The sequence below is a fragment of the Schistocerca americana genome, unplaced genomic scaffold, assembly GCF_021461395.2.
Source record: "Schistocerca americana isolate TAMUIC-IGC-003095 unplaced genomic scaffold, iqSchAmer2.1 HiC_scaffold_51, whole genome shotgun sequence".
NCBI lineage: Eukaryota > Metazoa > Arthropoda > Insecta > Orthoptera > Acrididae > Schistocerca > Schistocerca americana.
The window spans coordinates 527,962-543,295 of NW_025726247.1; the positions used below are offsets into that span (position 1 = coordinate 527,962).

General features: G+C 37.5%; 1 long non-coding RNA gene across 2 annotated transcripts in view; it reads left to right on the forward strand.

Annotated features, from left to right (window-relative positions):
• The first annotated feature begins 2,069 nt into the window (after positions 1-2,069).
• The window catches only part of LOC124585870, a 43,963-nt gene continuing 30,698 nt past the window's right edge, over positions 2,070-15,334 (forward strand). The window contains exon 1 of one of the 2 annotated variants that reach the window (XR_006974908.1): positions 2,070-2,128. This is a non-coding gene — a long non-coding RNA (uncharacterized LOC124585870). Of the gene's footprint in view, positions 2,129-11,045; positions 11,106-15,334 lie in introns of those variants that run through there. The other variant, XR_006974909.1, reaches the window with a different exon arrangement.

Sequence of the window (15,334 nt, forward strand, 5' to 3'; positions counted from 1 at the left end):
TAAGTGCAGCTGTTCGTGTCTTACAAAAGCGTGTGAAGTGTCAGAATGTGCAAATCGCTAGACTTTGAGCGAAACTATTACGGGACAAGGAAAGTGCCTACAGACAGCGACAGAAACTGTATCAGAAGGAGCAAGTGAACAAGGACAAACGAATGTTAAAGACTGTAGGATCCCGATATTTAAAAAAAGTGCCCTTGACTTGTTGGTAAGCCAGATTACCATGCCATTGAGAGAAAAACGTGCTGCAAGATGGAAAGACGAAAATAATCTGTTTCCTCTAAATTTATTATATTACAGCACTCAGGCATACAGGTTTTTGTCAGAATGTTTTATGCTTCCATCAGTGCGTACATTACAAAGGTATGTGAAAGGCATACAAATAAAATGTGGGATAAGTGACTATATATTCCATCTTTTAAAGCAAAAGGTGCAACATTTTTCTTATATTGATAAACTTGTGAATATGTCATTGGATGAAATGTCTCTAATGGCAAATTTGACATATGAGGCACAGCTAAAATTGCGAACAGTGTGTTGGTGATAATGATTAGTGGCATTTTTTCATGTTTCAAACAACCATTGCTGTACTGTTTTTGTAAAGGAACAGTGGGAGCTATGCATTTGACTGCTATATTTTATGAAGTACTCAAGAGACTTAAGGAAATTGGCTTGGTTGTAAAGACCTGTGTGACTGATCAGGGTTCAAATTTTGTGGGCTGTAGAAAGAGACTGGGAATTACACAAGACAATCCAAGTTTGGTATATGAGGAGCAGAAGATCTATTTCTTCTATGATACCCCACGTTTGTTTAAGAGCATCAGAAACAACCTATTTAGGTATGGCATAATTCATACATCAAATGATGGTTTGGTTGGTACTGCTTCTTGGAAGGACATTTCTCAGCTCTATTCAAATGACTTGCACAGGAAATACAAGTTAGCTCCGAAGCTGACTAAAAAAGCTGTCAAACTGCCAGCTTTTTCAAAAATGAAAGTGGGTACTGCAGTTCGTGTGTTAAGCCACACAGTGGCAGCTGGTATTGACACACTTGTATTTTGTGGTAGTATGCCATTATCTGCAACTGGCACTTCAGACTTTTGTCAGAAAGTTAATGACATTTTTGATTTCTTTAATACATACAGTGTGAAAGGGCCTGTGCATCTAAGGAACTGTATTAGGAGTGATTCAGAGCATCTGGATGTTCTACATGTGATGAAGCCATGGATTCACTCTTGGAAATTTGTAGGCTCTGATGGAAAAGATTACTCCCTGAGGATAAAATGTGTAAAGGGGCTTCTAAGCAATATATGTGCTTTGGAAATGCTTGCTGCCGAGGTACTGACTGGGACAAAATTGTACTTATTCTCACGTAAAATTAACCAAGACACATTGGAAAACTTTTTTTCAACTATGAGGCAGAGAGGTGGTTTTTGCAGCAACCCATTTCCAAGGCAGTTTTGTGCTGCATTTAACAACTGTACACTAAGCAAACTGATAAATTCTTCTAATGTGGCAAGCAGTAATTGTGAAGGAATTGACTGGGGTCAGGCAATACTGGACATGAAATCTGCTCAAACATTAAAGGTCTCTCAGTTGTTATGCAGTAGTGATACAAGTTCTGCAACAAAGCTACCAAATGTGGAAGTTCCAGCAGACCTTGAAGAACAAAACAGTATGAGATATGTGTTTGGTTACATATTGAAGAAACTTTTTTCTTTACATAATTGTGTCAAGTGCAGGAATCTACTTGTAGACAACAGCCAGGACTTAGATGCAAATGACAAATTTTATTGCCATTTCAAAAGTTACGAAGACAATTTTGAAGCTTGGTTATTTGCAGTGAAAATATTTGTTTATTTTTGAGGGATTGTGAAAATCAGATGGCATCAGTTTTTGATGAACATTCTCACAAGAAAAACTGTGGTGAATTATATGTAAACTTGTTGCTGGCTGTCCCAAGTTTTCCCCCTGGATGTTGTGAAGAAACTAAGCTGCTGTTAATCAAGATATTTGTTAAAGTGAGACTTGTTTACCGGCTCAAATATTGGAATCAAGACTTAGTTTCTAACAACAAGAAAGCAAATAAGATACTGAAGTAGTTGGCTCATTTGGGCTGCTGATTTCTTTGGTATGTATTTCGTTCACTTCTGTTGTTAGTCACCTAATTTTCCTTGCTTCTTTCGTGTGATGACATTATTTTGTCAGCACCTTGTGCACTGACTGATTGATTGAAAATTATTCAAATATTTGGTTTTTCTTGAAATGTAGTGTAATCAGCTCATTATAATGTTTTTAGCATATTTCTCCCACTATTTTGCAGTTGCTTGTCTCACTTAGAATAATATAAAGATGAAGGTCGTACTTGTGGCAACGGGCGAAAATGACAAACGCAGTAGGCCTACAGTACGATAAATGAGCTGTCGGTCGTTTTTGCATGTAGAGGTACATGTATGTGCTTCCTACATGTGAATCTGTGTGTTTATAATCTTTTGATATCAACGTGGTAAGCTGCAATTCTGTCCAATGTCAAAAGTGTTTCTTCACGAATGTGTTGTAGCTTGCCACTCTATTCATGATTTTTGTCCTTACTTGCGCTTTTTTTAGAATCGTTTTTAGTAACATATATGCCTTCTGGTACCACACAAACCCTTGGAGCCAAGAAAATAACTCAAATAATTCGGAAATGAAGAAGGAAATGGATGCAAACAAACATTATGCTTACGACGCGTCTGACGTTCACCTTACCTGCCACTTGGAGCGCTAGTGTCGCTCCATCTGTCAAACGGCAACAATTTTTACAGCAGTGAGTGTCGCGACTGTTATATTAGACTGTGGATACATTTTCTAATAGTAATCAATATGCTTTTACTCTCAAAAACAGAAGTAAATTAACATATAATAAGACAAATTATAATAAATTCTGACAAAAATATAAGAAAACATTTACAATTCGGTATCGACAAATACGGTAAAAAAATAACATCTCCCAGATCCATTACAAGGTCTTGGTAGCATAACTATGACTGTGTAGCTAATATCTAAACCCCAGAAAGCACCAAGCTGGTATTCCGAAGGGGGTGTGGAATCTGAGAAACAACCAGTATTCAAGAATATTGCTATCAAAAAGATGTTTTTGGGAGTTAATTTGACAAACTTAACCACGATAGCCTCATGATACTTATTCAAGAAACTGGACTAAGCAATAAATGCTTGTGTGTGAAAAAATAAACGTGTTTGGAATCCAGTGAACAACATGAGCCATAGGTAGCCTATATGAAATGTGATGTGATATGGCATCTAGGATATTTCGTTTGTTTCAGTGAAATATTTTGAGTGTGTGTTTTGATCATAATATGAAGTTTATTTTTTGTGGCTGGTAGCTTAGACTGTATTGTTTGCTAGGTGTACTTTAAGTCTAGGCCTACTGGAGATGGTGTTCGACTGGGGGAATGCTTGTGGCATACAAGATGTATATATGTGTTCATTTACATTGACAGGCTGATCTGTAGACTGGTGTAAACATATATCTAGGATAGGTTGGGTTGGTAGGTCATTCCATAGATACATTTAAGTACCTATGTGAGGCTCCATTTTCGAATTGGGGTCTGGTATTTTCAAGTTTTTAATATATTTGAAGGACTAATAGAAAGAACATCCTGGGCCCAAAACTACCTTTTCTCACAGAGATCCTGTTAGTCCCTAGCATTTTATTTCGCTAACATTTACGTGTTATTAGTTAGGTGAGCAGTTGATCAGTTCTGTGTCTTATATCTCCACCACGTTAAGGGTGTTGTCGTTCATAAGCTTGGTATCACATTTTTAACTAATCCTGTTTTTGGCATTTCAAAGATTGATTTGGACACAACAGTTCATAACCAGTTCTTTGTCTTGCCTTTCTCCAACCAGTCAGTTATAGAGAGGTCTGTGGTTTAACATGAACCCTAAAAACAGTGCAGTTTTTATATTAACAGATTGTTGCCAGAGGTTAAAGAGTGATAAATGACAGAAGAAAGGGGTTGTGACATTTTGAAAACTTAAAGTAAGTGCAATTTTAGGGTATGCCTTCTTGGTCACTGTCCACGTTCTCAGACTAACATGTAAAAATCATTTTATGTACTGTGATATCATGTCTTAGAGTTCAAGTTTGTTGTCTAGATAACAATAGGGGGAACAATCTTACACGTGAGGTGACATCAGTGCAAGAATCCAAATATTAAACAATGAAGTTATTAAGGAATTGTTTTATAAAGAAACAGTATGGCTGGTCACTACTGATAGTCAAGTAAGCAAGATCCCAGGAGGCCCTACTGCTGATTAACACTTTTAAAAGTGAAACACTAATCTTATTTTTCAGAACTATTCATTCTTGTCTTCACATCCTGTCTGTCTGCGTGAGGTAGGAACTAAGTTAAGGGGCCATTGGAAGTGTTCTATTCCACCTGTCTCCTTTGACCCATGACATAATGGTGTTGTGTGTGTGTTTTTGAATTGGTTTGTGTTTGTTGAGTTTAACATGTGATATTGGGTTCATTATCACTATGGTAACATGGGTTTATTTGAGTCTGGGTAGCCAGTGCTGCAATGTGGATTTGGAAATCTTCATTTTTCAGTGATGGTTTTTTATGTGTGTGGCATTTTGTTAGGTTTGATTAGTTTTTTGTGTGTGTGTGTGTGTGTGTGTGTGTGTGTGTGTGTGTGTACGTGTACTGGTAGCGGCGGTCAACCTAGGTGATTTTGTTGCATGCTTTTGTTGGTAATAAACTTTTATTTTGGTTTTAATCTGTAGTAATTCTGATGTTCTGTCTGTTTTACATTTATCGTACTTTGGTTGGTTTTAATTGATCTGGTGTATATACAGGTTTTTGCGTTTTCGAGTTGTTGAAGGTTTTGGTTTTTGTGGTGTTTTTTGAGTTATGTTGGTGTGTGAAGTTTTCATTGTTTTCATTATTATTATTATTATTATTATTGCTGGTAGGTATTGAGAGCTGCATTTGAGCTACATAGGTCAAGGGAAATGTCTGATTCCACTCTTCAGGTTGTAGCTATTGGTTCCTTGGTATCTGGGCTTCCTTTCAGCTGTATTGGTTCCTTGCTATCTGGGCTTCCTTTCAGCTGTAGAGGTCGAGGGAAACATCTGATTCTGCTTTTCGTGGCACTTAGGCAGTCTAGGGAGTACATGCGCTGATCATGAGAAAAGTACCTATTTTTGAAGGAAACACGTATTTCTGAAGATATAAGCATATATATGCGCTGAATGCCAAAAATTTTTTTATTTCAAAACTTGAGTGTTACAGTCATATCTGACGCGCTCTTCACCAAAAAAGTACTTATTTTTCATTTGGCTGCAAAGAAAAAATCAGTTAACTGTCTCAAAAAATTTTTTTGTATCAAAAATGACATATTGCATATGTATGCACGGAATTTAATTTTTTTTTTTTTTTTTTTCTCCTCTCTCTCTCTCTCTCTCTCTCTCTCTCTCTCTCTCTTCTAGAAAGGTGGAATTAATAACAAAATTGTGGAATGGGTTTTCCCCAAAACGTTGACACCAGAGAAATTCCGCCAGGTAGTTATTCAGCATAGCACAGTGAGTTCTGAAAGGCCTTATAGGATTTTTTTCTTTAGCTTTTTGCTAGACTGACTCCATGTGATTTGTGGTTGCGTTTGTAAAGGGATCGAGAAAATAGAAACAGTGAAAGTAATCTTACTTCAATGATAAAATGAAACTACAGAACAACCGCGGGAAATAGGGGGTCTAGCGCAAGGACAACCTAATTTTAACAATACAAAACATCACATCACATCACCCTTAAAAAAGTCTCACCCTACGACATAATGCTACAGCCACAAAGCCAGCAGGAATCGTACAGTTCACTCGACCTATATAGCTCAAACCAAGCCCACAATACCAAAAAACCAACATCTGCAATAACGAAAATGGCACTTACGCAGTTTAGGGGGTACATGCGCTGATCATGAGAAAAATACCTATTTTTGAAGCAAACACATATTCTTAAGATATAATCATATATATGCACGGAATACCAAAAAAGTACTTATTTTCATATGGAGGGGGCGGGGGGGGGGGGGGGGGGGAAGATTAATTAACTGTCTGCTTTCACCAGCTTATTCATGTTGCTATGCCAATATGCTGCAGACATTTTAATATATTTCTTCACAGAGTTCTTTAGCCATAGGTAATGCTGACAGTTTCATACATCCTTACCATGATAGCTATTGTTGGCTTTGCATATTGTTGCATATGGTATTTGTCCCTGTTGCTCACAGTTATGCATCTTGATAAGTGCGCCCAACAACCTATATTTTTCTGTTGAGGCTGTCCGTCTTGAAGTATCGTATATTACTGCGTGTGCCAAAATGGCGAGAAATTTTCCAGATTTGAGCAATTTGGTAATGGAAGATTTATACCATGTTATGGAGAACACCCGAAGCTCAATACAATGGGCTAGGCAACAAGGTCTTATGAAGAACGATATGGTGTGTGAAAATAGGTATTGTGTTGGATACAACGAGATGAAGCTGGAGAAAACTACAGGGAAAGATGGCGAAATTTGGAGCTGCTCCATTGGCAGGGACTGTAGAAAGAAATGTTCAGTCAGGAAAATGTCATTTTTTGCTGGTAGTCATTTAGACATTTCTAAAATTGTGCAACTGTCTTACATGTGGGTTTTCGAACTCAGTAGGCAAAAGTTTTTAATAAGGGAGCTCAAAATTGGCAGTGAGCACACTGTGTTCGATTGGTGCCAATTTTGTAGAGATATCTGCCATGAACATTTCTTAATTGAGCCAATAGTTTTGGGCGGCCCTGGCCATACTGTTGAAATAGACGAGAGCTGCTTTGTCAGCACCATCGAAGTCATAGGTGCGAGAGCAATGGGTCTTTGGTGGTTATGACGTTGAGACAAAGCAAAGCTTTATGGTTGCTGTGCCACAACGTGATGCTACCCATTTGCTGCCAATTTTGCAACAGTATGTTTTGCTACTGGAAACACAGCAGTTTCTGATTTGTGGCAACTTACAACACCATAGGTAACTTGGGCTACTTGTCGTTGCAGTGTGTGGCTGATTTCTATGAGTGATTTATGTCCAGCATTTTGATGATGTGATAGGTGAAAGCAGACAGTTGGTATTGATAAAAATCAAAATTTCTGTTATGTAAGCTAGGACTAGTGGGCCAGGGAAAAAAGTAACCAGTCGCTCGGTCATTTCAGAAAAAATTGATATTTGCTGGATGAATTCCCGAATGTTTAATGGGTTTAAAGACATTTTTAAAAAAAATTTATTCTCAACATTTAGAAACAGTGGCTATTTTTTGCTTTTACAGGCATCTGTTTTTATATAAATTATTCAGTACTGAGTTGCCCCAGAAATTTCAAATAAGAATCATTAACTGGACTATAAATTAAAAACCATGATAACCATGCTGAATGTATTCCTTAATATAGGCCCTACTTTTAACGGCTCAAACTTGTTGATTGCAAGCTAAAAAAGCTCATTCTTTAAACTATTTAATTGAATAGATAAAAATTCTACTCGTCAAGCAGCGGCAGAACACATACATAAAAGACAGCTGTAATTAGCAAGCTTTTGGAGCCAGTGGCTCCTTCTTCAGGCAGAAGGGTGGAAGGGGAAGTAATCGAGTGAAGGAGAAAGACTGGAGAGGTCTAGGAAAAGGGGTAGATATTGGTTAAGTCACCCAGAACCGCGGGTCAGAGGAGACTTACCGTACGGGATGAGAAGGAAAGACATTACTTACGGTAAGTCTCCTCTGACCCGCTGTTCTGGGTGACTTTCCCGATATCTACCAATTTTCCTAGACGTCTCCAGTTCTCTTCCTTCGCCCCTCTTCCGTCTTTTATGTGCGAGTTCTGCTGCCACTTGGTGAGTAGATTTTTTATCTACCCTAATTGTATTTTTCCAAAGTCAGAGTAATTTCTCAGCCTTAATATTTATTGTGCTATTTCACTATACAGTATAACTACTTCTTATAGTGAGAAGCTTACACAAAATGTACACTATTTTAAAAAATTGATTTTTTGAATTTTTTCATTCTTTGACCTACAATATCTTTGTAAGGAGAGCAGATAAAAGTCTGAAAATTACACACTTAATGGATCTTCATGATATCAAACTTAAATTGGAAGTAACAAACAGAAAATATTGTGGGGAAGTGTAATCAAAGACTGCAATTTATTGGCAGTACGAAGGAGATTGCCTACACTACGCTTGTCCGTCCTCTTTTAGAATTCTGCTGCGCGGTGTGGGATCCTTGCCACATAGGACTGACAGAGTACATTGAAAAAGTTCAAAGAAGGGCAGCACATTTTGTATTATTGTGAAATATGAGAGAGAGTGTCACAGAAATGATAATGGATTTGGGCTGGACATAATTAAAAGAAAGGCATTTTTTGTTGCAACAGAATCTTCTCATAAAATTCCAATCACCAACTTTCTCCTCTGAATGTGAAAATATTTTGTTGACACTGACCTACATAGGAAGAAACGATCACCACGATAGAATAAGGGAAATCAGAGCTCGAACGGAAAGATATAGGTGTTCCTTCTTTCTGCGCTCTATACGAGATTGGAATAATAGAGAACTGCGAAGGTGGTTCGATGAACCCTCTGCTAGGCACTTAAATGTGATTTGCAGAGTATCCATGTAGATGTAGACAAGCCTGTACAAATCTGTGTGTTGTCATCCCCCTTCCACCAACATCTGTTCACTCACACTTAGTTAATAATGAGCCCTTGAAGTGTGCAGTTGAACAATGGAGTCTCAAAATAATGAGAATAGTTTTTCTAAGTGTTGGTTACTAACCTTGAAAACTCAATAGTGTGTCATTTAATTGCCAAAGTCAGGATAAATTTCTGAAGGACAAAAGCAAACCTTGGCAGTTGATGAATGTATAGTTCTTGCTGACTTTTCTGAAAACTATTCCTTTGTTGTTCAAGTGAAATACAAGGGCACCACTGGGTAAACAAACAGGCCACAGTTTGTCCATTTATGTTCTGTTATAAAGATCCAGATAAACTAGAGTCATAGTTTTTGTGTTGCAAATGATTACTTTGAGCACAAAGCTACAGCAGTGCATGCTTTTCACCTGCAGTTAACAAACTACGTAAAACAGCACGACAGTTCCATAAACAAACTGATGAACTTCTCTGATGGTGCTGCAAGCCAATATAAAAGCAAACAAATATTAATATCTCCTTTCTCAAAGAAAAAAAGACCGTTGGCTCGGTGCAGAATAGCACTTTTTTGCATCATGCCCTGGGAAGAGTGAGTGTGATGGCATAAAGGGTACAACAAAGTGAGCTGTCACAAAAGCTAGTCTGCAACGGACCTATGAGAACCAAATCTGGACACGTCAAGAAATGTTCACATTCTGTATAAAGAATAGGTAAAAGGGATTACGTATGTTTCATTAAATGTGAGGAAATACGAGAACTCTATGCCAATGTCTTGGAGGAAAGATTCAAAACTTGTCAGAAGGTTAAAGGCACCTGATCTTTTCATTGTTTTATACCTTAGTCATACAACTTGCTCAACTGTAAGTTCACATCAACATCCTCTGATAGTGAACGTCATCACTGTGGAAAACTTGTACCACTGACACTTCAAAGTAAGGACATAGTGGCTTGTGTCTATGACGAACAGTGGTGGATTGCCACAGTTGGTAACATTGCTCGTCAAAACCAAGATGTGGATGTTACATTTTACCAGCACCAAGAACCCCGTTTAAAAAATTTGAGAAGGATCAATTCGAGAGGCCCGTTAAAAATCATTAAAGGAGTTGTCTTCTCCCCTGGAATTTATGACTGTGACTAGGCGAACATTTAACCCTGTGCCCAACATGAGTGAAGAAATATCTCTGTTGTTCAATAAACAACATAGTAAAAACAAATAAGTTGAGAACGGGATAATGTAATGAATTGTCTCATTTTTTAAAGAGTTATCCTAGATATTTTTAAATTATGTAATTTATACACTGTTTCCATCAGCCCAGATATTGCAAACAGTAAGAAACATATTTTTGACTCATATTTGAAATTTTTTTGTCCATGGAATCTCAAGGTTGAAATTTATACAGAAGTTTGATATCATAAAGGTCTATTAAATGTGTAATTTTCAGATTTATATCTGGTCCATTAACAAAGATTTGCAGACCAAAGAATGAAAAAATTCAAAACATTTGTTTTTAAAGTGTTTTTAAGTATAAGCTTGTCATAATTGTTTCTCTAAAAAAAAAAAAAAGGTATCTATACTGAGTAGTGTAATACCACAAAATGTATTAAGGCTAAGAAACTACTCTTTGGAAAGATAATATTAAAAATGGGTTTTTTAAATTTACAACCAACAACTTTGAGACATTAAAAGTGTATTCCCTAATACATTCAGCAGGGTGATCATGGTTTTAATTTATGGTCCAGTGTCTGCTGAAATAAATACCTCTTATATGAAAGGTCTGGCGCAATCCATTACCAAATAATTTAAAAAACCACAGACGCTTTTAAAAGTGTAAGAATGCTTGCAGCCTGAAACAAAAATGGCTGCTCTTTCTAAACGATAACCAATAAATGTTTTTAAAAAATATTTTTGAGTCCACCAAACATGAAGGAATTCACCCAGCGAATTCTTTCTACGAGAATGCAGTTGTCTCTCTTTGTAATTTTATTGCTTTCTCAAGTATGTTTCCCTTTGGATACAATTAATTGATAGTTTTATGGTTTGGATGGTGTACGACCTTCCACAGAATGCTTGTATTTACTTAATAGGCACACGTTTCAAAATCCAAATATTAGATCATTATTTCTCTGAAGGAAACATTTTTTCCAGTATAAATCCTAGAGGCAGAATTGTATTGTTTACATTGTGACTGCAGCACTACTCTTCTCTCACCTGTTGTATATAAATATTTCTGGAATAATTTTATCACCTGTTTAACAGGACACTAATGACGGCAGCGGAGAAGCTTGCCGCTGTTCCTGATGTGGATATCGACCCAGAAGGAACATTTAAGTATGTTCTAATAGGTGTCTTTGGTCCAGAGGGTCCTGATTGCAAAGAACCGAGCAAATTAGTGGTCAGTAACTGGTAAACTAATATTTGGTCAACTTTGTGATACATTATTATTTGAGAGACAGTCGTTAGCATCATTTTTCAATTTTCTCAGTTGAATTTTTCTTTTGATGTCGGTGACTTCCAATGGGGAATTGTAGCCTAGGGTTGGTTGTTATCTGCATAACATAGTGTTTCAGTGTTTACTGTTAAATTGGAAGGGAGATGGTGGATGGTGATACAACTGAAAACACACAAAAAATTTTCACTGAAACACTGTTGAACTACAGTTATGGCCCTGTGTGCTATGGTATCTTTGTCAGATAGTGTTGACAGAGGACATGAAAAAGCATTCAAAGAAGAGCAACTTATGTTGTTTTATTGCTAAGAAGGGGGAGTGCGCCATGGACATGCAGGGTGTGTACGACCCGGAAGAGCCGGGGAAAAACCCGGGAAATTTTTCATTGTTTTTGTTTTCAGTTAAATTTGTGTAATTTTGATTGGTAAGAACCAATACTCTAACTAAGGATATTTCTGTGTCTCAATACTGCAGCAATAAAACATGAACAAGAGAAAAAACGAAAATAAAACTTAAATTTCAAGGGAAATGCACCATATACAGCAACAAAACAGTGCTCATACAAGTGTCCGCCAACAGTAAAATGCGTCAAAGGCTTTAGGAAGACTGTGCAATGCTTTGTAACAGCAAATTGCCTCTGCTGAGCGTGACGTCACAACTGTTTACATTAAATTCATTTTAACAGTTACGAGCTCGATCATGCACATGCACAGTTGAGTAGTACCTTCTCCCACTTCTGGCTACAGAAATTGTTGGCTGTGTAAGCAGTCGCAGCAAGCAGCTAGATGCTACTGGGAAAAATTTTACTGGAGCGCCCAAGCTGCCAGATTTATACATGCGCAGGAGGTCCAAATCTAGGGAGGGGGGGCAAATTCATATTCTTGAGGGGGGGGGGGGGGAGGAAACCTTGTTTCACAAAGCGACTCGCATCCAGCGCACGTTAGTTTGTTAGTTTATCGATTATTCATATTACATTGAAACTCATCCCTGTCGGTTTTTGAACATTTTTAACACATTCTAAGTTGATTTTGAATGAATCGTAAGTTGATTTGTGAATGCGTGCGTAGTGTACATGTTTCCTCTGTCAGTGGAATCTGACAGAGCTGAGCGAAGTAAGGCTGAACGGATGAATGCCAACCGCTGTCTGATTGTGTGGTTGATTGTGTTTGCGAATGATGAGCGTTGTTGTAATTACTAGCGGAATCCATAGATTCAGATTACAGGAGTGGAAATAAACGAATAACAGGTAAGAATGATTACGTATTACGTTCTCGGTGTATACAAGAAAATGAAATTTTGACAAAAAATTTTTGGGCAGATCGCTATACTAGTAAGGGCGAGTTGTACAGTCCACAGCTAGCAGCTACTTTAAGTTTCTAGTTCACCTTTATCTCTCCCCATATTTTTTTATCTTTCATTTTCATTTCAACCTCATGTTACACTTTCCACCTTCTAATACCATGTCACCCTCACAACACCCCCACAAAAAAATGGTCTTTAAATGTGTCTGCTTGTGTCTGTATATGTGGTCTTTAAATGTGTCTGCTTGTGTCTGTATATGTGGTCTTTAAATATGTCTGCTTGTGTCTGTATATGTGTGGATGGATATGTGTGTGTGCGCGAGTGTATACCCGTCCTTTTTTCCCCCTGAGGTAAGTCTTTCCGCTCCCGGGATATATATATATATATAATTTTTTTTAACGTCCTATCTCAAACGCTCGAGGGGATGGCGGGGTATTGCCCCGGTTCGGAAATATTAGAGATCCGGGACCGATGCGCGGAACAGTCTGAATTACAGTTGGGAAGTGTGTAGTCTCCACGTGACCCATTTTTACATTTAGTGTTTTTGCTGTTTCCTCTTCATTTACTGCTCCCACGTCAAATGAAGACAAAACAGATTTCTGTGGCCGGGAGCTATCAAGTGAATTAAAATACATTCACATAATTATGGAAGGCTAAACTGTGTTATTAGTAGCAGATTTTATTTTATTTCCATCTTTCTGACAGTCAAGCGTTAATTGCCTTTTAGAACAATGAAGTTATTTTTGTTGGTTTGCCAAAGTTATTTTCTTTCATTGATCTTTTCCACTAAGGCAGACAATATAATTGAGACAAAGTTTTTAATTCCACACACTGTGTTTGCTGCATTTCAAGTGCACATTTTCAACTTCTAGCACATTTGGCATTACGCCATAATAAAGAACCAAATATGAGACAGGACAGTACTGGTACTCCAAGAAAATTTACATCCCAAAAACCACATAGAAAAGCTTAATAACAGGTCGTGGGATTCTGGACATACAAATTTGCACTTTAAATGTGAACATTTTAGTATGGGTCATGAAATTCTGATTCTCTTGGAGTATCCTCTGATGTCTTGTTTCTTACATAATGTAATATCTTTTATTGTTTCACACGTACGAACATGCGGGCTCCCTACGACATCGTAGCTGCGCTTGCGCAGTGATGCCTGTCATCTGGCGCTCTCTGGCAACTGCAGAAACGAACCTATTTCTAACAGGTCGTGGGAAAATATTTCGAATGGTGGGTTGAAAATCGTTACCATCAAAGTACCATTCTAGCAGTTACACCAGAACTATGTGAGATAATATACGATGAATTTCTTAAATCACAATCAACTCTTTGATGATGAGCCATTTAGATGAATTTTGAGCCTGGAAGATCAGACATTTATGTCGTTATTAAAAATTTTACTGGCACCTTTGTGTGATACATCTTAAATTGTAATACGCGCATAAAACACCAACATTTTATGTGAAAGCTTAGCTTCTCTGGCAGCGTATTAATCTGATAGACCAATATTACATGTGAAGGCTTTGCGTTTCGTTTAGCAACACTATTTACATTAATTTGAACCATTAACTTTTTCTGTTTGTGTGTTCGCGCTACTTAACAGTGATGTTGCTGTTGGTTGACTACATCACGTGTCCTAAGCTCTGAATACCTGCTGTGATCGGCTGGCGAAATCGCATGAAATGAGCTATGACTAACTTACATAAGCGCATCCCAATCTCAATTTCAATGCTTTGGAAAGTAACATGTGGTGTTTGGTGGAATTCGAGTTTATACTTTCCTAATACAAAAATATGCAGCATACATGTTGCTGCACATCAAAGATCTTTCCAAAATGCGTGTTTTCTTTTTTTTTTCCCCTAAAGCACCAGGAAATTCTACGCCCGTGTATAAAACCATAATCAAAGGACTTATAAGTTATACAGTTCCAAGAGAAAATATACCGTCAGTTAACAGGGAAAAAGTATGTTTTCACTTGGGAGAAAGTGTATTTTTGACTGAGAAATCTGGGAATTTTTTTTCCTTGTCCGCGTATACCCTGACATGATATACAAGTTGGGGTGACAGTCATTAAAACAAAGGTGTTTTTTGTTATGATGAGATGTTTTCAGGAAATTTCCTCTGAATGGCAAAATATTTTGTTGGCACCCACCTACATAGGGAGAAATTATTATCGTGATAAAGTAAGAGAAATCAGAGCTCCCACAGAAAGATTTAAATGATATTTTTCCCCAGTGCTGTTGAAGAGTGGAATGTTACAGAAATAGTCTGAAGGCTTTTCGATGAATCCTCTGCCGCACACTTAAGGATACAGGATACTTATAAATGGTGGTAAAATCAAAATTTTTTAAATGACTTTATTAAATTCTATAGTCTTTCCTGATTACATTGATATATACACTGTAGGGTTTGAAATGAAAAAAGACCTATACATACCAAATTTTAAAGTTACGGTCATGTACGAGGTGCGACAATAAAGTAATGAGACTGATTTTCTTTGCAAGGTGTGGCACCCCTGCAGGCTTGCGTAGGCACAATATCTGTGACCTTGGTCTATAAGCCGCTTCTAGTCCAAGCGGCATGTTGAAGCAACTGCTCAGTCACGAGTTGTGCTGTAATAAGTTAACACGTGTTAGTGTCTCTCATCACAGAAATGGAACTGCATAATATTGCGCAACAGTATGCCATTTCTTTTTGCGTTAAATTGAGTGAAAACGCGACGACAACTTACGGTAAGCTTAAGAAGGCTTTTGGAGAGGAGGTTATGTCAAAAGCTCAAGTTTTTGATTGGCATAAAATGTTTAGTGAAGGCAGAACAAATGTTGAAGATGAAGGCTGCAGTGGACGACTGTCAACCTCAC